This window comes from Leopardus geoffroyi, chromosome E2 (assembly GCF_018350155.1).
Source record: "Leopardus geoffroyi isolate Oge1 chromosome E2, O.geoffroyi_Oge1_pat1.0, whole genome shotgun sequence".
NCBI classification, from domain to species: Eukaryota; Metazoa; Chordata; class Mammalia; order Carnivora; family Felidae; genus Leopardus; species Leopardus geoffroyi.
Window position 1 is genome coordinate 26,139,146 of NC_059335.1, and position 24,853 is coordinate 26,163,998.

Genomic DNA, 24,853 nt, shown 5'->3' on the forward strand with positions numbered 1-24,853 from the left:
AGAAAGACAAATATCACATGATTTCACTCATATGTGGAATTTAAGAAACAAAACAGATGAACATATGGGAAGGGTGGGGAACAAGGTGGGAAACAAACCATAATGATGGAGAATAAACAGGGTTGATGAAGGGAGGTAGGTGGGGGAAGGGCTAGATGGGTGATGGGCATTAAGGAGGAAACTTATTGTGATGAGCACTGGGTGTTGTATGTAAGTGATGAATCACTGAATTCTACTTCTGAAACCAGTATTGCACTGTTTGTTAACTAACTAGAATTTAAACAAAATTTAAGAAGAAAAAATTGCTTTTACTATGTATGTTTTGAAATGTGAATGTGCCTTCCAGATCACTGTATCCCTTTCATATCTCCACCTAACCTGTTTGATACATTTAGACTGTCTTTGTGGTCCTTACTGGTATGTGCTCTTGACTCCTGATTCTTGGTCATTTATTCTTGAGATTTTGGGGGATGTGGAGCCTCTTGAGAATCAGTGAAAACTTTCTACTCTCTTCCTGAAATGACTCACATATCACACATAGGTAAAATATTGCATATAATTTCAGGGTACTTAGCAAACACTCTGGATCCATCCATGGATGAGTCCTCCCAGAAGTGCATGAAGCCCTTCATTTAAATGATCTTGAAGGCCACTTGATGGCCTAGAGATGGGAGATTCTTGATAATCTTCTGCTTCTCTGAGGTGGAATGCACTCAACTATAGTTCACAGATAACTTCCAATGTGGCTGTTGTGCTGTCACAGCCCATGCGGAGCAAGCATGAGGGGAGTTGGGTTGAAGGTCCTGGTACTCCTTCCCAGAGACCCAGGAAAGGATTGACTTCTGCCAGATACTGGATGAACACTGAACATATTGCTGTTGAGCTGTTTCCTGTTCCTGTAAAGAAAAAAGACATTTCCTAAGGTCAAAGCCTCTTTCCAACCACATTCAGTGTCAGAAGGAGAAGAGTTTTTCAAAGAGGCCAGAATCAGCATACGGCTGCTTACCCCTACAAGCTGTTGATTATTTTCATTAAAAATTGCCATGGTGACTAGAAGAAGTTCTGTTGGTGGCTCCTTCCCACGGGCAAGGTGGAGAGCTAGCTTTTATTGGAAGTACCCCACACCTTCCACTGAGGGTGGATAATGAGCAACATGGAGTCAAGAAGAGCAGCAAGCCTGTTTGCCAAGAGATCTGAATTCTAATTCTGCACAATCATAATGATAGCTGGCTTCTGACTACTGCTTATATCATGTAAAACAGTCATAAGCTTATGAAATAGGACTTATTATTCCTGTGGACATGGAGGACATGTGGATGTGGACATGGAGGCTCAGAGAGGTAAGGTGACTTGCCCCAGGTCACACAGCTCAGAGGCAGTGGGTTAGGCCAATCTGACTCTGTCCTGTAAGTTCTTATCTAGGATGTTGAGAGTTGCTGGGTGTGTGAGTGGGTGAGTGACTCAGGCTCCCCACCCCATGGTGAGTCATACTTGGTTGTGTAGGGAGGAGGAAAAGGAGGAGGGAGGCTATGCCAGCCAACTCCTGCAACATCTGCCCACAAACCCAGCACCACAGAATAGCAACTGAGGCTGGGAGGAGGAAGGGGTGAGTCCCCCACTACTGCTAATCATTCTCCTTGACAACCCCTCTTGACTGCCTCAGCCCTGAGCCCCCACTGTGGCCTAACTCAGGAGAGACAGGAGTCCCCTAGGAGAGCCCAGAAGGGACTGAGTAAGAATGGGAAGCAGACACTCAATCTAGACTCTCACTCTGAAAGTGTGAAAATCCTTGGCTCTGACTCAATAAAAGTTAAATTAGCACTTAAAACTCTCCAGATCTCTTCCCTGGCATTATTTCATTTTCCCCTGAAATAACCCTCAGGCATTGTACATTTATTTCATCTGCTTTTCTGTTTGTATATTATATCTCAAACATAAAAAAGGTAAAAGAATGCATATCTACAATTCAAGTGGGGTGGCTGGTATTATTCCCTTTTTATAGATGGGGAAATAGAGGCACATAAGTTAATAACTTGACTAAACAGAGTTGCCGCATCCAATTTTGCAGATTTTTCACTGTATAAGGAACATAGCAGAGAGGTAAATAGAGCTGAAATATCATCTACACTAGATAGTCAGGCTGTCCATAGGCTGCATCTACCTGGGAGAAGGGACACCTTTTTCTGTTTTGCAGGAAACAGAAGTCTTTATGCAGCCTAGTGCCTAGGGTGGGAGGTGGGTCAGGGCCATCACTGGGAAGAGAGGCCAGATCTCCAAACTCTTGCAGCAAGCTCACTTATCATACCCATTGTCCACGCCCTCTGTCCCTATCCACCTTCAGTTATTTTCAGTCTCTGCCTACAACCTTCCCACCCTGTTTTCTAAATTCAATAGCCTTGGGGAGAGAAAGAGAAAAAAATAATGCAAAGGGAGGGCAAGTGGAAGTGAAAACAGAAATGTAATGGGCTTTAGAAAAGCATTAGTGGCTTCTACAGGCAGGGATAGGAAGGTATACAGATAGAGGGGCGCCTGGGTGGCGCAGTCGGTTAAGCATCCGACTTCAGCCAGGTCACGATCTCGCGGTCCGTGAGTTCGAGCCCCGCGTCAGGCTCTGGGCTGATGGCTCAGAGCCTGGAGCCTGTTTCCGATTCTGTGTCTCCCTCTCTCTCTGCCCCTCCCCCATTCATGCTCTGTCTCTCTCTGTCCCAAAAATAAATAAACGTCGAAAGGTATACAGATAGAGAAAGATGGGATTGTCTCTTCCTGAGGCTCCTCAGGAGGCAGGTGAGTGCTGCTTGCTTTTCTCTGTTGATGCCTTTGGGTTCCTGGCACCCTGCCAGATGCTGCTAAAAAGTCTTATTTTAATGTGTAATTTAGTGATTTCTTTTTACCTCCTTGTTTCCCTGGAGTAGGTTTATTCACTCCATCTTGGTGAACCTTCCTTGGGGTTCCTTCTGACCTGCCTACTGCTTCCTTTGGATTAGAATCTCCCTGGTTTTCACTTCCATTACTTCCAGGCTTCTGCCCCCTGGACAGACAACCATACCCCTGGATGGTGGGATTTCCTGTGGACTCAGAGGCTCTGGCATCTGGAAGTGGGCGGGGTTACATCCCTGATGGGTGGACAAGGGAGGATGGTGCTCGCCTTTGCAGCAGACTCTCCCAGCTCAGGTTCATTATCATCTCACATCTGAGTTGTGTGTTCTTACTTCTACCCTCCCAGAATTCATCTCCCTGTCCAGTAGCACGCAGGTTCCTCGGGAAGTTTCCTCTTTCCCAGGATTTGCTGCCTTAGGGATAGGCCTGTTTCAGGTCCTGTGTCCATTGCAGAAACTGAGAACAGAGCCTTTCTCTCCCCACCCTAGTTTTCTGGGGACTGGCCAATGGAACATGACTTCTTGGGAGTCAGACTCAGAGCAGAGAACACACAGAGAGGGTGACTCTTGTCCTGTGTAGGTTCTTCAGATGTGAGAAGGTGCTGTGCTTCCTGATGCCCATCTCCTGGCATTGTGACACCCTCTCATTTCCTGCTTTACCAAGTTCACTGTTGCACAGATTCTACAACTGTCCTGGAATCCTCAACAGATTCTCTGTTTTTGTTGCTCACAGCCAAGAACCCTGTCTTAGTCAGCTTGGGCTGCCATAACAAAATACCACAGACAGGGTGGTTTAAACAACACACATTTATTTCTCACAGTTCTGGAGGCTGGAAAGTCCAAGGTCAAGGTGCTGGATGATTCAGTTCTTGGTGAGAGCTCTTCTCCTGGCTTGCAGATGACTGTGTACTTGCTGTGTGTTCACATGATCTCTTCTCTGTAAGCACTTCGAGAGAGAGGTCTCTTGTCTCTTTCTCTTCTTCTAAGGGCACTAATCCCATCCTGAGGGCTCCATTCATGTGACCTAATCTAAACCTAATTATCTCCAAAGACCCCACCTCCTAATACCACCCCATGGTACGGGGGTAGTTAGGGCTTTACCATATGAGTTTTGGGAAGACACAAACATTCAGCTCCAAACAGACCAGGACTGATCCAACCCCCAAATTTCTGGACTTCGTATGCTATAGCAGCCCAGTAGTAAACAGTTTCTACCATTTTAATGAAGTCTTAATCTGAGGAAAGGAGGCTGTGAACACAGTTTATGGATAGTGTAACCATTTATCCTGCCCCTGAGTCTCTGCCCAGTGCTTTCCTTACCCCCCCACAAAGAGAATACTTCTTTACCCAAAATTGGCTGCCTGAAGGCAGCACCTCCCTAGCTCCCACCTTCTTGTTTCTTAAGACAGACACCCACATACTTGTATTATTATGCAAGTATAGGAGGAACTCAGCAGGAGGTAACAACGACAATAAGCTTAAAGAATTTTTATAAGGATTAAAACTCAAATTCTCTTTGATTCTGTGGTATAAAACCCCAGTCTGGGAATTTCCTGACTGTGTTGTCATGGGCATATTACTGAATCATCCATGTCCCCAGGTTGTCATCTAAAATATGGTATAATATTATCTATATCTTAGTAATTTTGTGATGGTCAAATGACAAAATAAACCTAATGTGCTTTGTATATTTCTTCATATATAAGTGCTTCAACATGAGCTATTAAATGATTGTTATTATTATTAGATTAGTATTTGTAATTATAGGGTTTTTTCATTTCTCCAGGCTCATGAACTTTGATGATTCAGGAAGGTCCCTTTCTAGCCCTTTGGGCTTCCTTCCTGTGACTCTTGGGAGTAAAATGTTCAAGTCTTCGCCCTTTGGGAACAATTGACCACTTTTGCATTGAATGCACTCAGCCTGGCTACACACACACACACACACACACACACACACGCACACACACACGCACACACACACCTCCCCATGTGAATCTGTGTGCCTCTGAGCCCTGCACTGGTAGAGCATGCTGACCTCAGGAGCTGCTCCCTACAGCGTGTGTCTAATCTCTTAGCCTCTCTACCTCTATGGAGAAAGTCCCATCCCTTTTGCTTCAGGCTTCTCTGTGACTTCTTGACTTTTTCATTCACTCTTACTGAAAGTTCTTTAGCTGCCTGCTCCTGCAACCCACCTCCTCCAGGAAATGCTGTCTGAATAGCTGACAGCACAGTGACGATTTTCTCCAGGGATGCAGCCTACTCAGAAGTCCTTCTTGTCTTCACATGCTGGGGAAGAAACTGCCTCTGAGGACTGTCACTCCTGGGACCTGTGGGGATACCATCACCTGTCAGAGGGAGAGAGAGGAAGCTCCCTGGCATCCTCCTATTGTAGTGCTGTAGGGTCCTAATGCAAACTCATAGACTCCTAGAACTCAGAATTTCAAGGAACATCAAACAATCACCTACTTTCACTAAAGACAGACTCATATGGTTGTTGAGGTCATGTGGACACAACAGGATCACATGGCTGGAGCAAAAAGGTGACCTAGAATTGAGTCTTCCTTCTCCTGATCAGAAGAATTGCTAGGAGAGCCATTCTCTACCCCAAGCAAGCCCATTCTCCAGAAACTGTGTGGCTTTCATTCTCTCTCTCTCTCTCTCTCTCTCTCTCTCTCGGTGTAGGGGATAGGGATGGGAGGTATTTCTTGACTTCCTCCCCCACAACCCAGCCCTGCTCACTGACTGCTGAAACTTGGCTATGCCTCTCCTTGCAGCATGGTGGGTGCTGTTCCCCGCATCCTGGTTCTTCTTTATGAGGCAGGTTAGCCTCTCATTGGCATCACTGCTTCCACGATTATAATTGGCCTGAAGATTTTGAGCCTCAGTCTATCTGTTTGATTTCTCATTGAGTCTCACCACATACTTAGGACTTAAATAATTGACTTTAAGTGTACAAATTCACAGATTATAGATGCTATTAGAAGAAGCCAAGCTTTTCTTGTCTTCCTAAATGTAAGGAGAGTACTTATTCAGGACCCAGGATATTACTTGCTGATTTTTCTCCACTTAGAGCATTTACATATAGGTTGAACATTTTTCAGATGTTGAATTTTCATTCTTTTGTGAATTAAAGCAAGATGTTAACTTGGTTTGGAGTCTCTGGTGTGTATAAGGGCCACATTTTAAAGTGTTAACCGACTCTTTAATAAAAGATGAGAGAAAGCAAGTGGCAGTGAAAATGTTCTTCTTCTTCTTTTTTTCCAGTTAAGGAACTTGGAATTCTGAACATTTACATGTAAAATTCAGCTGCAGCGTATCTGGCATAAATAATACATTGAACATTTTATGTAGTTAAGCATTACAGGAGTCGGACAAGCTCTGTTAAGGATTTGCATTTAATTCTGTTTTTTTTTTAAAAATGTGTTAACTAAAAATAAACTAATTTCAGGCATAAAAAGTAACTAAGACAGTAGGAGAATTTGCAATAGAAAATGATCTGTTTAATTTAGTGCCTGTATCTTAAACCATTCATGGGATTAATTAACCACTCACAGGGAGAAGGTCACCCTAGGGGTGGGAGGAGGAAGCTGCTCTGAATTACAAGCCAGGACGTTGGTTTTGGCCTTCAGATATGTCCCACCTTACTCCTTCCTGGCTCTTCACAGAGCCAGCTCTCCTTTCATTAAGCAATGCCAGAGAAATGTTCCTGCAGTCAGAGAGGCCACAGATGTGGGCTAAGACAGGAGGCGAGAGGAAAGGAAGAGAATAGGAACATCTGGAGACTCCACTCCCTTTGCATTTGCCTTCACCTTGATTCATCATTTGGGGCTTCTTCTTGGGGTAAGACACTTCTGAGCAGGCATCCAACAGCCTCTTGGTGACCATATTCATCTGCTTGTGCTGCCATAACAAATGCCACAGACTGGGTGACTTATCCAACAAACATTTATTTCTCACAATCCTGGATGCTGTAGGTCCAAGACCTGAGTGTTAGCAGGTGGATGTCTCCTGAGGCCTCTCTCCTTGGCTTGCAAATGGCACCTTCTCACTGTGTCCTTACTTGGCCTTTTCTCTGTGAACACACATTCTAGTATCTCTTCCTTTTCTTATAAAGACACAAATTATATTGAATTAGGGCTTCACTTATGATCCCATTTAACTTTAATGACCTCTTTAAAGGCTTTCTCTCCAAATATAGTCCCATTAGGGATTTGGGCTTCAACATATGAATTTTTCAGAGACACAATTCAATCCACTATAGTAATCATAGTCCTATAGGGGCTGAGTGTATGTGTGTGTGAGGGGGTGGTGCTCAGAAAGGAGTCCTCCCTTTCCATCCCCCATGTGACCTGAGTGAGTATATTATACAACCTTTCAGGTCTTGGTTTCTTTCTGTAATAAAAGTTGGAATTACAAAGTGATATCTTTGATCTGTCTCAATTCTGGGATTCCAGATGGCCCTTCAGACTCATAGTCACCAGACATCTATATTCCTGGGGTTTAGATCCAGATTCATTCCCAGTTACTCTCTAAGCTTATCTAATAATAAATGTATGCTCCAGACCCCATGTTGGGCACCAGGGACATATAGCTGACCACAATCCAGTCCTTCTCATAAGGAGTCCCCAGACAAATAAAGCAAAGGCTACTATGCATATAGGTGCTGGGTTATGGGAGAGTAAATAGTGCTTCAAGAGGTGTGTCCCCTTTTTAGTGAGATGGCACTCACTCTGTGCCATTTCCTATGCCAAGTGCCCTGTTAGCTTGGCACAGCAGACCAACCATACCATGTGCTCCATACACACTCAATTTCGTTCAGTCACATGATCTCACTATGGAATAGGCACTCTCTTTTCATGGAGGTAAATTTTATATAACATGAAATTCACTATTTTAAGCATTTTTAAGTAAGGTATATAGTAGCTTCTAGTACATTCACAACGTTGTGCAACCATCACCCTATCTAATTCGAAATGTTCTTACCACCCCAAAAGAAATCCTGTCACTCTCCATTCCTCCTAAAAACCAGTAATCTCTGATTTATGCCTAGGAGTGGAATTTCTGGGTTATACAGTAACTCCATGTTTAATGTTTTGAGTAACCACTATTATTCTCACTTAACAGGTAAAGAAATTGTAGAGCTGGGAATCCCACTAAGAACCTCTCACTCCAGAATTCATGAACCAACCACTTCATGACGCTGCCTTAAAGGTGATGATGGAGCTGGATTCTGAAGGACCAGAAGTTATCTTGGTTGATGGGGCAGGAAATGTGGTCTGGGCATATGTGTTATGCACTAGAAGTAGGAGAGAGCTTTTTGCATTTACACAGCGGGAGGCAGTTGAGGACATCTACAGCATGCATTTTTTTGTGGGATGAATTTCCAGGGAAGAAGCGGAAGGACCAAACCCTAAAGGGTCTTACATACCATGCTCAGAAGTTGAGTGCATAAAGATCTTAAACAAAAGAATAAGTATGAAAAAATATATGTATGTAAAGCAAAAATGAAACCCACAAGTCAAATGAAAAGGCAAACACACTGAGAAAAAATATTTGCAAACCATATGACATTGGGTTAATAGCTTTGTTATATAAAGAACTCCTAAAACTGATTATGAAAACATTTAAACTGAACTAGATAAATGGGCAAAGGACATGAACAGATGATTCACAAAATAAGAAATGCAAAGCAGTAAACAAACATATGGAAAAATGTGCAACTTCCTGTATAATCAAAGACATGCAAATTTAAACAACAGTAAGAGAACCATTCTTTGCCTATCGGATTAGTAAATGTTTGTCAAAATGGTAATAGCTGATTCTGGCAAGAATGAGCTGCAAAAGGAATCCCTGCACATAAGTATGTTCGAATCCCGGATGCCAAATGTTCCTTTCCCTATAATTCTGTAATTCCAGTTCTGGTAATCAATTCTCTCTGAGGCTACATTTATATACTGTTTGCAATAAAGAAAAAATTGGAAACAAGGAGACAGAAGGTACAGGTGACCAAAGTTTAGAACATCACTTCCGTGTGGACACCAGAAACATTTTTCTAGCCCTGACCTCTTTTTTGAGTTCCAGAACTACCCCAAGCTGAACTCTTTATTGTTTTCTCCAAATCTGGTTTGCCACATTCATTTTCATGTTTCATTAATGGTATCACAGGCTATATTGTAATCCAAGCCAAACCTTAGAAATTATCCTTTCTTCCTTGCTATGGTCTAGATATTTGTGTCCTTTACCACCCCCACACCACAAATTCATATGTTAAAAACCCTAACTCCCACAGATGACAGTATTAGGAGATGGGGCCTTTGGAAGTGTTTAAATATAGCGTAGAGCCCTCATGAATGGGATTAGGGCCTTATGAAAGAGACCCCATAGAAATCCCTAGTCCCTTCCACCATGTGAGGACAAGGACAAGGACAAGGTGAGACCGCTTTGTTTATGAACCAGAAAGTGGGCGGTTACCAAACACCAAATCTGGTGGCACAACCATCTTGGGCTTCCAGCCTCCAGACTGTGAGAAATAAATTCTGTTGTTTATAAGCCATGTAGTCTGTGGTATTCTGTTATAGGAGCCTGAAAGGACCCAGACAACCCTCTTCTCCTTCATTTATTCTATTCACCTCAAATTTTGTCAGTTCCACCTCAGGAGGCTTCTTTGTGTTTTTTTTTTTCTATTTTATTTTATTTTATTTTATTATTTTATTTTATTTTATTTTATTTTATTTCATTTTTTATATGTTATTTTATTTTCTTCCCAGTATAGCTAACATACAGTGTTATATTAGTTTCAGGTATATAATATAGACACTTTTTGAATCCGTTCTCTCATCTTCTATATAGTTGCCATTGTCTTAAACTACCCCTTATATTTTCACCCTGAATTGTTCCAAGTCTCCTATCACAGGCCATTCACCTGGAGGCTGCTGAGTAAGAGAGGAGGGCCATATTGAGGGGAGAGCTACAAGTGAGGCTCCAACAGGGTTTCTGAGTTTTTTCTTTTTTCTTTTTAGAAGACCTGAAGCAAATATCTTAAAAAGTTGAGGTTTGTTGAATCTGGTATGGATAAGATGTTCATTACATTCTCTATTTTTTTTTTTGTATTTTGAGTATTTAGTAATAAAAATGTGACAAGTCTCTTTTCTGATCTCCTTTTGCAAGTTCCCCTTCATTCATATCCCTACTTCACAATTCCACTAAATATTTTAAGAATAAAAAATCAAATTTTGTCATTCTCTACTTGAAAACCTCCATTACACTAGTTTCATATTTCTTACAGAATAAAATCTGAATTTATTAGCTTGACACAACAGACACTCCACACCCTATGCCCAAGCCATGCTAAATTTTATAGGTCCCAAACCCTAACCTAAATGACTCTAGACCCTACTCATACCTCTGTACATGCCCTGCTTCACATGTCCACCTCCATCTCCCCATCTGGAAGACCTCAACTCACTTTTCAAAACCAAGATTCAACATCTGTTCCAGAAGAAAGCTTTCTCTGAGCAGAAGTTGGTCATTCCTTCTAAAAAAATTTGTTCATGACATTTATCACTGCTCTTACCACATTGTTCTGAAATCTTTTTTTTCACTGTTTCTTCAACACACTGTGGGCTCTTCATGGAGACGGCTGGTGTCCTCTTTATCTTTGCAAGCCCCGGACTGAGTGTAATGCCAAGAACTTCAGAAACCCTTCGAGTGCTGTTAGAATGGAGGAATGAGGATAAGGAGAGAGCCAACATGCACTAGATCATGAAACTTTTCTCTCCACAAGAGAAACTTGAGAAAGTGAGGATAGAAATGTGTGTAAGAGATGTAGTTTGGATCAGTAATCAGACTACTGTCTGGAAAAGAATCTCATCCAAGGAAAGAAGGCAGGATGGAAATTTCAAATGTTTGAAGGCAATCTGTGAGGACAGACTCCTAGCCCAGACTAACCAGGCATGCTACTGGCCCTCAGTGATATAACAAATGCCCTGGCTTGCAGCCCAGATCTGCACTTTAGGACTAAGCCATTCCCCCAGCTGTTGAAAGTGTGGCAGCCATTGGCTCTAAGTTGAGTCACTCTCTGAGAATTGTCCCCAGCCGAAGAAAGCCCTCCTCCAAGTTCATGCCCCTTCCTGAAGGTACCCCTCATCCACTGACTAGTTAATGAGGTCCAGCCCACTTACCTCGAGACTGAACAATGCTAAAGGGCCCTCCCAGCACCAGAGCTCCACATGGAGCCAGCCTAGGCCTTTTATGGTATCCACAACAAAGTTCAGCTTCTCTCCTTGCTCATTCCTCCTTCCTTCACTCCTAACAGGTATTCATTCCTAAGACACTGTCTAATGAATACATTTTCGGCATGTAAATCTCCATCTCCAGAGTCTATTTTCCAGAGAAATGATCTAAGACAAATGTTCTTGGGCTTAGAGTTCCATCCCAATATTTTCGCTAGATTGGAAGATACTTCCTTGGACACAGATGCCAAGATCACCTCCACAGATTCTTGAAGATTCTTTTGTCATTTTTGGAATTTTGTTAGTAGCCCCAAGACCACTGCCAAATAGTCACACCTCCTCACCCATGTTCTGACTGATATTTTTGTAATGATTGTTAAGGTGTCACTTATTTAAAGTCATATTTGTTTTGTCAGACAGAAGTCTGAAATTAAAATAGTTAGTGGTAAACTAGGAGCAGACAGAAAACATTAACATTTTGGTCTCCTCTATTAGCTAACTTTTATTTTTTAAATTTTTATTACTTTTAAATTTTTTATTGATTTACTGATTGATTTAATATAATTTATTGTCAAATTGGCCAACATACAGTGTGTACAGTGTGCTCCTTGTTTTGGGGTAGATTCTTGTGACTCATCACTTACATACAACACCCAGTGCTGATCCCAACAAGTGCCCACCTGAATGCCCATCACCCTTTTTCCCCTCTCCCCCACCGCTCCATCAACCCTCAGTTTGTTCTCTGTATTTAAGAGTTTCTTATGGTTTGCCTTCCTCCCCTCTCTGTTGGTATCTATTTTTTCCCCTTCCCTTCCCCCATGGTTTGCTGTTAAGTGTCTCAAGATCCACATATGAGTGAAAATATATATCTTTCTCTAACTGACTTATTTTACTTAGCATGATGCCTTCCAGTTCCATCCATGTTGATGCATATGGCATGATTAGCTAACTTTTAAAGGATAACTTAACTTTAAAGAAAAATTCCAACTTTTGGAGGAAAGATGGCTATGGCCAGACATGTTTTTTGTCCTAGTTAGCTGAGTTAGAAGGATGGGAGTCCGTTTACTCTAGATCAGTGGAAGTCACTGAGGACAAGGCTGTGGTTGGGAGTGGGGCCAAAGTATGTTTGGGATTCTTAATTCATGGACCTAGGTGCCAATTGTTTACTTGAGGTAGCAAATGTGGAGTTGGTCAGACATCCAATCATTGTGGGTGTTTGCCCCTGAATGTTCCATCCCAACAATGCATTTCCCTTGCTTTGAGTATGTGGATGGCTATGGTGGGGCACTGGAAGGCCAGTAGAATCTGTGGGAGAGTTCTTGTTAGAAGGACAGTCTCTCTCCTCCTTCCTTCCCTTCAATTTTTTTCTTTATAATTAACATAACTTCCTTTGTCTCTAATCCCTCCTGGGACTCAGTCCTCACTTTTGACCCTCAACTCCAGCAGGGCCTCTTCTCTCTAGCAGTCTATATAGCTTCTGCCTCTTCATCCACATTCCTGTTCATGTTGTGGCAAATTTTCTCCAGGTTCCTCAATTCATTGTTTCATAGAATTGTTTTTTAATATTTGTGAATTCATTTGGCAGGCAGACATTGCAATTATGGACAAGATTGACTATTAGGAGAAATCCTCCCCCTTCCCACCTCCCCAGGAGCAATTGAATAGCACACCACACATTAAATCAAATGAGCAGGCATTAGCATCAGTTGTAAACAATTTACACTGCAGAACTCCTGCCATCTTGCCAAATGCCCTAAGAATTAAATGTGGATTCCAACTCACCTTGCTAATTAATTCAGAACAAGAAGATATCCCAAAAAGCAATACTCTTTCATACTGGTGGAGAGTGACACAGACATTTAAAAATACTTGGAATATCCACTCTGTTATTTTTAGCTTAAGATTTCTTTGCCAAAGCCTGCTTCCAAAATTTCATCACTTTCTGAGAAAAATAGTGTGTATGGAAGCATGTGGCTGTTATTGCTGCCTCATTCATTTTGAAACCCCCTCACCTAACACAGTTCTGGGCATATTGTAAACACTCAGTTGTTATTATATTGAATTAAATCATAGAGCACTCCTCTAGTGCAGTAGCCAATTCAGGAATTCACAAGGATAATCAAGATAAATTCCAGTACACCTCCAAATGTTCACCACTTTAGGCTGCCATAACAGAATACCATAGACTGGGTGGCTTATAAACAATGAGAATGTATTTCTTATAGTTATGGAGGCTGAGAGTCCCAGATCCAGATGCCAGCACCATCAGGTTCTTGTGAGAGCACTCTTCTGGATTGCAGGCTGCTAACTTCTCACTGTATTCTCACATGGTGGACAACAGAGAGGGGAAGCAAGCAAGCTCTCTGGTGACCCTTCTAAGGGCACTAATCCCATTATGAGGGCTCCAACCCCATGACATCTAATTCTGATTACCTCCCAAAGGTCCCATTCTTATACTATCTCATTGGGGGTGGGGCTTTCAACATATAAATTTTGAGGGAACACATTCAGTTTCTAACACTTTAGTGATACCTATATTGTGTGCTTTTGTAACCAACTTTTAAGGACGGAGTTTGCCCAAGGTTAGTAGGTAGGAGGGCTGAGGGATCAGATTTGGAATTCAGTACTGTTTGATTCCAAGGCTTACTGTCTCTCTCTCTCTCACCATGCTGGAGGATCTGTTTTCAAGGTCTGTCCTTGGCAATTTTGTTTGGTCTCAGGTGCACATGTGTTTTTGCCTTTTGAAAGACTTCTCCCTGCATTCAGAACCTCAGACATCCAGTGCTTTCACCCCTCCTGGACTGCAATGGGAATGGGAAAAGGAATATGATCAATAGATTCCAATCAAGATGCTAACACCCATCAAGGATGTTTGTGTGATTCAAGTCACTGAAATATGTTCACTCAACAGCACAAGTGTCATTCCCCATCTTAAAACCTCCCAATTGGCCTCCCATTGCATATGGAATACACTTCAACTCTACACCATGGCCTACAAGGGTCTACATGATCTGGCTTCTGCCAGCCTCCCTGGTTCCAACTCATCCCACTGTCTCCTTAGTGTGAGGTTACTAACCTGATTCCCTGAACACACTGGACTCATTCACAACTCAGAGCCTCACATCCACCATTCCTACTGCTTGGAATGCTTTTCCCCTGGATATTTTCCATGGCTGCCTCCTTCCCATTTTTTTCAGGTCTACTTTGAGAAGTCTTCTTTTATCACCTAACTCCAAACTGTCTTCCATTCCAAGCCATTCTCTATTTGCTGATCTTCTTTTCATTTATTTATAACATTTATCATTATCTTGTTATTTGTGTGCTACCTGTCAACTCCCACTAGGATGTAAAACTCTCTGATTGCAGGGACCTTATCTTTCTTCTTCACTGCTGGTATCTCTCATGCCCAGAACACTGCCTGGCACATAGTAGGTGCTCATTAAACATCTTTGAAATGAATGAACATCTTCAAAAGTGAAGTCCAGATCTTTGTAGAAGCAGGAAAAGGGAGGAGGAGTTTGGAAGTCAGAGAATATCTCTGAAGGGAGCCCATCACCTCTCCCTCATCTTTAGATGTGCAGACCCTTTCTTAGCTCTGGTACCAGATGCGTCACTGATCTGGAGCTGTAGTTGGAGTCTGAGAACTGACAAATGTGTGTCGCTGTTCCCTTCAAGGTGCTTGGAGGCCCCTCCATGGGTGGTGTTGTACAACACCAGTGGCAACATTGTACTATGGAACTCATTGTGTTCACATGAAGCAATGAACTACATTTTATTGAGGAGGTAAAGGTAGTTGTTGCTGTTGAGCAAATTCCTTGTGAGCATCCTGTCCTCTCTATTATGAGGCTCCCAGAGAGCCCTGCATAATAGGATTTCCTGCCAGCCATTACCTATTCACACCAGAGGTAGGAGTAGCAGATGCTTACGTCGAGAGGGGTTATTTTAGTGACTGAGTGGATTGAAAAATCACTCTGGGCAGCCACTTTAATGAAATAAGTTCCTGCATTAAATGACACACACCTGCACTTAAAACCTGGTTAAAACTTCCTTCACTTGCTTTGGTACGGCCGAGTTTTTCAATGTAACTGAGTAGCTTCACTGCTCGTGGTTCTGAAACAATTTTTCTTTCAACAGGCAACTGATAAGAAATAACATTTCTGCCATCATCCATTTTGATGCTACAGAGAGATTTATGGGTTTCAAAACTCTTTTCACACATATCTTAGTTTTCTTCCTGAGAGTTTTGTAAACTTTGTAAAGAAGGTGGCTATCCCCACATTTTATACGCTTGGAATCCTTTGCTGGAATCTACAAACCTGTACTTTGATTGGAATTTCTTTCATTTTGACAGATGTCCCTTAAAACAACTATTTTTTACATATGTAAACAAAGTTAATTGTGGAAATTTCAAAAAGACAGATAAACAGTTCCCACACCCAGAAAGAACTACTGTTAGCATTTTGATTAATATTCCCTGATATAGATACATAGATAGATGGAAAGAAGATACATGATCTAATATTGTGTACACTGTTTTACAACCATATTTTTCACTTAGAAAATTATTAGATACTTTTTCTATGTTAGTAAATATATTTTCACAGCTTTTCAAAAGAGGTGAATACTATATGATTGTGGGTTTATACCATACTTTATATAACCAATTTTTGTTGCACATTTAGATGATTTCTTTTGTCTTTGTGATTGTAAGCAATATTTTAATAAGAACTCTCATAGCTAAATGTTTATACATATTCCTATTTATTTCCTCAAGAAAACTTCTGAAAGAAAAATTTCTCGGTCACACAATTTAAGTTCTTTTGATCCAATAGTCCACTTTGTATAGCTATTGGCACCTCATTTTCCTCAATACTCATACACTGTGAGTATTACTATTCAAAAAAAAAAGTTTTTTTAATTTATGGGTACACAAAAATGAACTCAAAATGGATGAAAGACCTAAATGTAAGACAGGAAGCAATCAAAATCCTAGAGGAGAAAATAGGCAACAACCTCTTTGATCTTGGCCACAGCGACTTCTTATTTGTCATGTCTCAGGAGGCAAGGGAAACAAAAGCAAAAATGAATTATTGGGACCTCATCAAGATAAAAAGCTTCTGCACAGCAAAAGAAACAATCAGCAAAACTAAAAGGTAACTGACAGAATGGGAGAAGATATTTACAAATGGCATATCAGATAAAGGGTTAGTATCCAAAATCTATAAAGATCTTATCAAACTCAACACCCAAAAAACAAATAATCCAGTGAAGAAATGGGCAAAATACATGAATAGACACTTCTCCAAAGAAGACATCCAGATGGCCAACTGACACATGAAAAAATGCTCAACATCACTCATCGTCAGGGAAATACAAATCAAAACCACAATGAAATACCACCTTACACCTGTCAGAATGGCTAACATTAACAACTCAGCCAACATCAGATGTTGGCAAGGATGCGGAGAAAGTGGAATACTTTTGCACTGGTGCAGTCACTGTGGAAAACAGTATGGAGTTTCCTCAAAAAATTAAAAATAGAACTACCATACAACCCATCAATTGCACTACTAGGTGTTAAAGGGTACAAAAATGTTGATTCGAAGGGGCACATGCACCCCCATGTTTATAGCAGCACTATCCACAATAGCCAAATTATGGAAAGAGCCCAAATGTCTATCGAGTGACAAATGGATAAATAAGATGTGGTATATATATATATATATATATATATATATATATATATACAATGGAATATTACTCGACAGTCGAAAAGAATGAAATCTTGTCATTTGCAATGACGTGGATGGAACTAGAGTGCATTATGCTAAGCAAAATAAGTCAGTCAGAGAAAGGCAAACATCATGATTTCACTCATATATGGAATTTAAGAAACACAACAGATGAAGATAAGAGAAGGGAAGAAAAAATAATATAAAAACAGAAAGGGAGACAAACCATAAAAGGCTCTTAAATACAGAGAACAAACTGAGGGTGGCTGGCAGGATTTTGGGGTGGGGGATGAGCTAAATGGGCAATAGGCATTAAGGAAGACACTTGTTGGAATGAGCACTGGGTGTTTTATGTAAGTGATGAATCACTAAATTCTATTCCTGAAATCATTCTTACACTATATGTTAACTAACTTGGATTTAAATTTTAAAAATAATAATAAAATAAAATAAATAAACTTTATGGTTGGAAATAACATCTTGCCATTCTTATTTGCCTTTCTTACATTATTGGTGAGATTGGATATGTTTAAAGTATTTGAGGCCATTTGAATCTTTCTTTTCTTTACTTCCTTCTCATGATCTTTTATCACTTTCCTGTTTGAGAGTTTTGAAATCTAGGCCTTCTGTTTCTAAATTCAATGCTCTTTCTTCGAATTACAAGGTATAGCTATTAAGACAATATGTATGTGTCCAGGAAGCGTCCTTCGGTTGTAAAGGTGGTTCTTGCCTTTTAGGTTCTTCTCCTTCAGGCTTCCAGTGCTGTTCCAATTCCAGCTATGATGACTCACTAGTACCTATGTTGCTTTATTACTTATATATTGCTTCCTTCAATTCTTACAAGAGTCCTAAGAGGCAGATGGGTCAAACAATGGTGTCTGTATAACAGGTGAAACTGAGGCACGTTGAGACTAATGGACTTACCCAAGATCACAAACAGATACCTAAATCAAGGTAAATCTTTTTTTTAATTAAAAAAATTTTTTTTAATCTTTATTTTTGAGAGAGAGAGAGAGAGAGAGCGAGTGGGGGAGGGGCAGAGACAGAAGGAAACACAGAATCTGAAACAGACTCCAGGCTCTGAGCTGTCAGCACAAAGCCCGACGCGGGGCTGGAACTCACGAACCACGAGATCATGACCTGAGCCGAAGTCGGACACTTAACCAACTGATCCACCGAGGTGCCCCAATCCAGGTAATCTTGAACCAGGATCTCTTAGGAATCTAGTGGGGAGGTGAAATAAGCAAATCATCTTTCCCAGGGTTATTTGCATTAAACAGAGAGGAACATGAAGCAGTCACTACTTAATGTGCCCTGTGAAGCCAGAGGAAGAACTATTTTAGGGTCTGGAGCCTGCCCACTCCTTAAATCACACTATGTAGATATCCACCTACTGCATCTATGCATGGTCCTGGCACTTCTGTCTCAATGTGGGTTGACTTGAGACACCAACAATGACAATCTGAATATATACAATATAATGCCCCAAACATGAAGAAAATAAAGGCTGTTTCTCTCTCTTTCTCACCCCTCTCTCTCTGTTCCCTCATTTTAAAACTGTCTTTTTTGAGCAGAAAACTGTCTTTCCATTTTCTTTACAACCTTACTCAGCACCTCTTTTCCTTTTCTTTTGAAGCTAGTGAGTTACTAAGTGTCTCTCAGAAATGGTCTCTAAGCACCCAAAAGAACAATAACCAGTTAGCTAGAAAGTCATGGAACACTGAGCAGCAGGGACAGCATCTCTCTGCTGACCCACTGTCTGATGAATTCAGGTTTTAGTTTCTCACAGCTTGCCTGGCCCACAGACATTAAGTGGTAGACCCACCTTAGGCCCTTAGTGGACACCAAGCTTCATCAGAGCAGGTGGGGATATCTCTGAACACCACCCCTCTAGTACTATTATTGTGTGGTGACATTTCTCATTGTGCAAAACCACAAAGATATATCAAGACCCCTCAGGGGTCTAGTCCTCCCTCATTTTGGATGTCGGCCTTCAACTGCCATCTCTGCCTTTGTTTTCTCCTTGATAGGTTTCACCATAATGACTTTAAACGTGTTATGAGAGGAGGCTTTACAATATTTGGGGGCAGTATTTTTTGCAAAATATTTGGTAATATTTTGCTGGTATTCATTTAATAATAATTGAAGAGAATTGCTTTTTTCAGTGACCATCTAGTGCCTTATCTATATTTTCTTACTTAACTCTATACCATCTTTAGAAGAATATTCTAAAGGTCTTTTTGGTACTTTAAGTTTTGTGCAATTAACACACCAATGCTAGGAATCCTGAGGCTCAAAGTAGACTGGTATAGCCTAGCATTATGAATTTTTTCTTCTATGAAGATGTGAAGTTTGACATAATTTATAGTCAACTGTAAATTGGCTGGTGATTACAGGAAGGAAGAAGATCACAGATAGATTCACACTTTGATTAATACAGTTAAATTTTTTATTCAGTGGTGGATTAACCATGGTCAAGATAAGAAAGATCTGAGAACAATCTCATATCTCCAGGGGGAAATAATCAGGCAGGAGATAATCACTACTAATTGATACCTCCCACTGATGTGCATGTGTGTGTGTGTGTGTGTGTAGCAATAGGGATATCATGCTCTCTGTATGGGTCAGGATCCATCTTAACTCATCCTGGACCTTTTCATGGTCCACAGGTTTCTTCTCCATCAAATGGTGATAATAATCCTTGCTTTATAAACCAAATAGGGTGGAAATCAACAGTAAAATGGAAGGAATTTGACAAGAAGACAGTGCTATACAAATGTAAAGGATTTTGATTTCCTGCTGTTTATTGGAGCAAAGGGCTCACATAGGGATCCAGAGCACATGGTCGGCAGGTCCACGAGAGCTGGATAACTAAGACATCAGGAAGGGTAGCTGCAAGGCCCCATACTGAAGTGCTTACATCTTTGAAGAAAACTTTTCAGATGTTGAATGACAGATGTCTGAGAATCAATTTTTTGATACACAACCTTTTTCAGTATGAAAGGAGCCTACATAATTTGTTTCAGAGAAATACATGTCCCAGCCACAAGAGTCAGCTCTCAGAGTGTCTTGGGCGGTTTCACATCTGTGCACATGGGCGGCAGAGCTGCCCACATGAGCAGAAAGGGCACTAGCCTCATGGCAGGCAGCTGTTCCTGCTGGAGCCAGAACTATACTTTCCTCTCATTTTGTCAGAAACAAAGTGTTATTTTGGTAACTCTTTATTTTCCACACTGCAGCTTCCCATGTAATTATTGAATACAATTAGATATTCCATGCTGCGTAATTACTCAGTTATCTGTGCCTCTGAAAGATATGAGAATAAATGATCATGAAAGTCCATAGTGAAGAGCCTCCATCCAAAGAATAAGAATGGGCTATCTACCTGACAATGTGTCTGAATCAGAAAAAAATAAAACTTGAACATTTTGGGTTTTTCCTCCATCTGCTATACTCACAGACAAAATTTTGCATTAGAAAGCAGAACAAACTGGCTTGGTTGACTTTTCTTCGTCATCTAAAGCTATGGCTTCCTATTCTGGTTTTTGTAGACATCTAAATAAAACTTGTACATGGCATGAAAAAAGGAGTGACAGATCAGAGTCCAAAGATGATCCATAAATCCGGCTTAACTAATTCACAGGGTAGCTGAAAGGTCCTGCTATCTCTACATCAAATTCATTCTTTTGCACAAAGAAGAAAAAAATAGCAAGGTGTATTAAAGTAGAGAAAGGGCTTTGCTTTTTGTACACATCTATATTAACCAAGATTCTTTTCATTGCAAGTGACAGAAACCCAATTCCAGCCATCTGCAAACAAGGGATTTAGTAACATGATACTGGAATAAAACATTGCAGAAATACACAAAACTCAGACTGGAACTGAAGACTTGATACCAGGACTTTGCCTTCTTCTATTCATCTCTTTGTTTTTCTCTCTGTCTTGGCTTTATTCTCTTGCATTATCAGAAAAGTTTTGGCAGTGATCATGCTACTACTGGAAACTCTGGGATCACAACTCTGAAACTTATATAAAAGTGGAAAAGGGAGTCTTTCATGTCAGTTCTATTAAGAAAAAACAACAAGGGCACCTGGGTGGTGGTTGGTTAAGTGTCTGACTTCAGCTCAGGTCATGATCTTGCAGTTGGTGAGATCAAGCCCCGCATTTGTCTCTCCACTGTCAGTGTAGAACCTGCTTTGGATCCTCTGTCTCCCTCTCTCTCTGCCCCTTCCCCTCTCTCTCTCTCTCTCTATCAAAAATAAATAAACATTTAAAAAATTAAAAAAGAAAAAAACAATAGTGAAGTACTCTGATTGACTTAGATTGGGTCAAGTACCTTTCCCTGGACCAATTTCTGGCTTAAGGAGTAGGTTAAAGCATTAAGACTGGCCTGGCCTGAGTCATATACCCAAACCTGTGCAGGGAACAAGGTTTATAACCAGAAGAAGGTGGGGTCTGAGACAGGAGAAAGCATACTGGAGAGAGGACAATAGTAGCACCAAAGCATCAAAATATGCATTTGTGCAAACTCAGGGAGCATCTTCAGGACCCAAGGCAATAACCCAAAGTATACTGAAGTGAGGTCATTTTATGTATGATCTTAGAATTCAGTTTTCTAATGGAACTTGTACTTTCTCTCATGACCTGGAACCTAGTGAGGCCACAAAGAAATGTATAAGAATTTCAGGCAGAATTATTTTCAAAAGATAGACAACATCAAAACCTTAGATATGCTGGCAGTGAATGGTGATGGTAAGGACAGGCAAAGCCTCAGGTAGCTAGTGGTAAGAATCATTGTTTTATTGGGTTCAAGCCAACCAAAGCAGCTGTGAAAGAAAGAATATTGGCTATTTCCCCCCACTCAGATAGAAATCTCAGTGATGACAAAGTCCATGTCTTTTTCTTGCCTCATTTAAAGATAATTTCTGAAAGGAACTTTATCTCTTTCTCTAGGTAGAGAGACAAAATTGCCCAATGATGCTCTGTTCTAACACTGTCACAAATCAAGTAGAGAACATTGGGTATTTCCATTGTACCATAAACTTCACATTGCTTAATTTGATCCATGAATATTCTCAGTATCTTAGCTCAGTTTCCCCTGAGCAAAGCTTGTGACAAAGCTCAAGGACTAACTCTTTATTAGAGAATAAAATCCCAAGAAGCAGGAGTGAGGGACAGAGGTAATGAGGCAGAGGAGAGAAAGCCCGTATTAGGGTGTCTTGATAAAACTGGTCATCACTTACTAAGTGTAACTGGTTTCTCTATCTCATGAGGCCATCTTCTACAATGATAAACAAAAAGATGCTTCTTAAAATAATCCACCTGGTTGAGTAAGGGAGAATTTCTGCCAGATCCCATCTCCCATCAGTCCAATGTTTGACCAATAGGGCTTGAATGCCCTTGTACTTTCAGTGTGAGTGTTCTTACCTCAGTGCTAAGTGGAGAAGTTCCAGGACAAGAGGCTGATGGTAGGCAGTGCAGTCCTGAGGCAAGGCACTGTCCATGTGAGGCTGAGGCTGAGTTTGGCTCAGTTGGTCATCACAGTGTTGGTTGGCTTGGCCTAGAACAAGTGGCCCAAGGCGCTGTGGCACATGAGGCCCAGAGGAGAAGACTCTATTTCACCCAGAATTAGAATTTCAAAACTAGAATAAACCTTAGAGGTACTTTTCCCATTAGCAAATTAAAAGACAGAGTTTAAGGGACTTGCTAAATAAACTCACAACCAGTTGTTCCAGTTAGTGACAGAGCCTAGAACCTGCCCCACACCCAACTCTTTCTATTCCTCGCTTCTCCATGGCTTTCTAACAGCAGCTCCCCATTTGTGGCAAAATTTCCCAAATGCCTTGTGAGGTGAGAAGCAAGTCAACACTTTCTAAATATTCATGAGCTATTTAACAGTTCAATTTTGGTGGGTAGCAATATGTCTATCAGGATCTATTTATTCTCATTACTTCAGTGCTGTTCTGGCGCGATGCATTATAAACAATTTATGATGTGTTGACAGGACAAATGAATGCTAGGATAATAGGCTGAAGAGCAGAAAATCTCACCGTTGCAGACAAAATGCAGAGATGTGACTCAGAAGGCTGATGAGAAAGATTTTGATGGTTTGTGTGCTTGGCCATTTATGTGCTAGCCTGCAGTCCTGCTAGTTTTGTGCCACAGCAGTTGTGGGTCTACCTTAGCCTCTGTTTGCATTGGGTATCTTTGTCATGGAACTTGTAGAATCTCTGCATCCCAAAAGGAGGGTATCATGGCTGGGGAGGCCTATAGCCTGTGAGCAGGAATATCCCTGAATTCCTGATGCCTCAGTAACTTTTGGATGGGAATATCACCTTTCTCAGCCAATCCAAAAGTCATCAGGCTCAAGTTTTGGGTGAAGATTAAGTTTCCAAAAGTCAAGTCCATTTAGTAGCTCAGGCTAAGTAGTCTAATAATTTAGAGCTGCTGTTTTGACAAGAACAGAACAGAGGATTCTCTTAAATGCTGAATATTTCTTTGCCATTCAAAGCAGTAGTCTATGTTTACAACTCACCCAGAGATAGGACAGGACTCTGCTTTCATGTCTCCCCCACATACCTCTCCTATAAAAAGCCCCAAACACATAAACAAAAACCGTGTTAAGCTTTTTCCCCTCAAGATACACGTTTTGGGAAAAAATATTTGTTAAGTACCTGTTAGCTATTATCCACATTTTTCAGAAGAGACAAAAGAGGTAAAAAGGGGTTAAGAAATTTGTTCCAGAAGACAGAAATGGCATGTATTACAGCCAGAAATCTAGGTCTGATTGGTGAGCTCTTGCCGTCTGTGCTGTGAACATTATCATGCCTTCAAGTGGCCTTGAGAAATGGCGCTTACTTCTCAGTGTCTCATATTTCTCATCTATAAAATGTGGGTTTAGATAAATTGCCTACATGCCTTAAAGGCAGGATCTGAGGGTAAAATAAATGGATAAATCTAAAAGCACATTGAAAAAAGTTAAAAGACATGGGGAAAACAAAGGAAGGGTTTTCTCCCTTTGTCTTGTTGTTGTTAGTTTATTTCCTTCCAGAGTCTTGAGTATCCTTTGGATGGTCTCAACAAGCTGTCCCTCCTATCTACCATGGAGGCAAACTGCAGTGTTCTAAAAAGCACACTTATGCACATCCTTCCCATCTGATCCTCCAAATTTTGAGAGCGGGGATGATGCCACTTTATTTCTGATAAAGCAAGTCTCCCATGGACTGATTTGCCCAGAGCTGGTGAATGATATGCCCAACATTGCACAGCGCTAGGGACAGAGCAGAGCCCTCCTCTGCTGCCTGGGTGTTCTATTCACACACCACCAGGCTCATTGTGCCTATACTAAGTTTTGGCATAAAGAAATCTTGAAATCAGAGCTGGCAGTGTGTGCTGGGCAGGTTCCTAGAGCTTACAGTGAGGCAAAGAGGATTCTGGAGATGTCCTTGTTCGCTTTCAGTTCTTCCTGCCCTTCTGAGCTGCCATGCACCTCTCTGAAGTACCTTTACATCCTCTCAGACCTGGGTTCTGATCCCCTCTTTTGTCCTCAGGCCAAGTCTAGAGGGATATGAGGCAAGAGGGCGGGAGAGATGACAGCAAGACCACGTTGCTATCCCAACATTTGCTTGATTTAATTATCATGCCTTGTAGCTGCAACTATTTTTAACTCTTGGTATTTATGTTGTATAAATCAATGAGTGCCTTTTAAGTGGCACAATGGGAGACTTAGAAGAGCTCGCCTGCTCATGTGCACCTCTCATGTGTTGAGAGTTGCTCCAGCTGCGTGATGGATAGATGGGGTTCATTAGATCAGCGGCCTGTACACTTCCTGTTAAAAAGCCAGACAGTAAATATTTCAGGCTTTCAGGACTCCAGTCTTGGTTGCAACTACCCAGCACTGCTCTTGTAGCAGGGAAGCAATCATGGACAGTGTGTAAATGTGGCTGCTTTCCAATAAAACTTTACCAAAGCAGGTGGCAGGCCAGATTTGGCCTGTGAGACAAAATTTGCCAAT

General features: G+C 41.2%; 3 long non-coding RNA genes across 3 annotated transcripts in view; 2 read left to right on the forward strand and 1 right to left on the reverse strand.

The window, feature by feature from the left end:
• Positions 1 to 17,101, forward strand: LOC123579104. The gene is made up of 3 exons (XR_006702623.1): positions 1 to 73; positions 2,086 to 2,100; positions 17,056 to 17,101. It is a non-coding gene; the product is annotated as an uncharacterized LOC123579104 (long non-coding RNA).
• On the forward strand, positions 6,211 to 9,429 carry LOC123579102. Its single transcript, XR_006702621.1, has 2 exons — positions 6,211 to 6,716; positions 8,001 to 9,429. It is a non-coding gene; the product is annotated as an uncharacterized LOC123579102 (long non-coding RNA).
• The window catches only part of LOC123579103, a 16,029-nt gene continuing 8,051 nt past the window's right edge, over positions 16,876 to 24,853 (reverse strand). Inside the window, exons 2-3 of the long non-coding RNA XR_006702622.1 lie at positions 20,742 to 20,746; positions 16,876 to 16,934 (exon numbers count right to left, since the gene is read on the reverse strand). This is a non-coding gene — a long non-coding RNA (uncharacterized LOC123579103). The remainder of the gene's footprint in view (positions 16,935 to 20,741; positions 20,747 to 24,853) is intronic.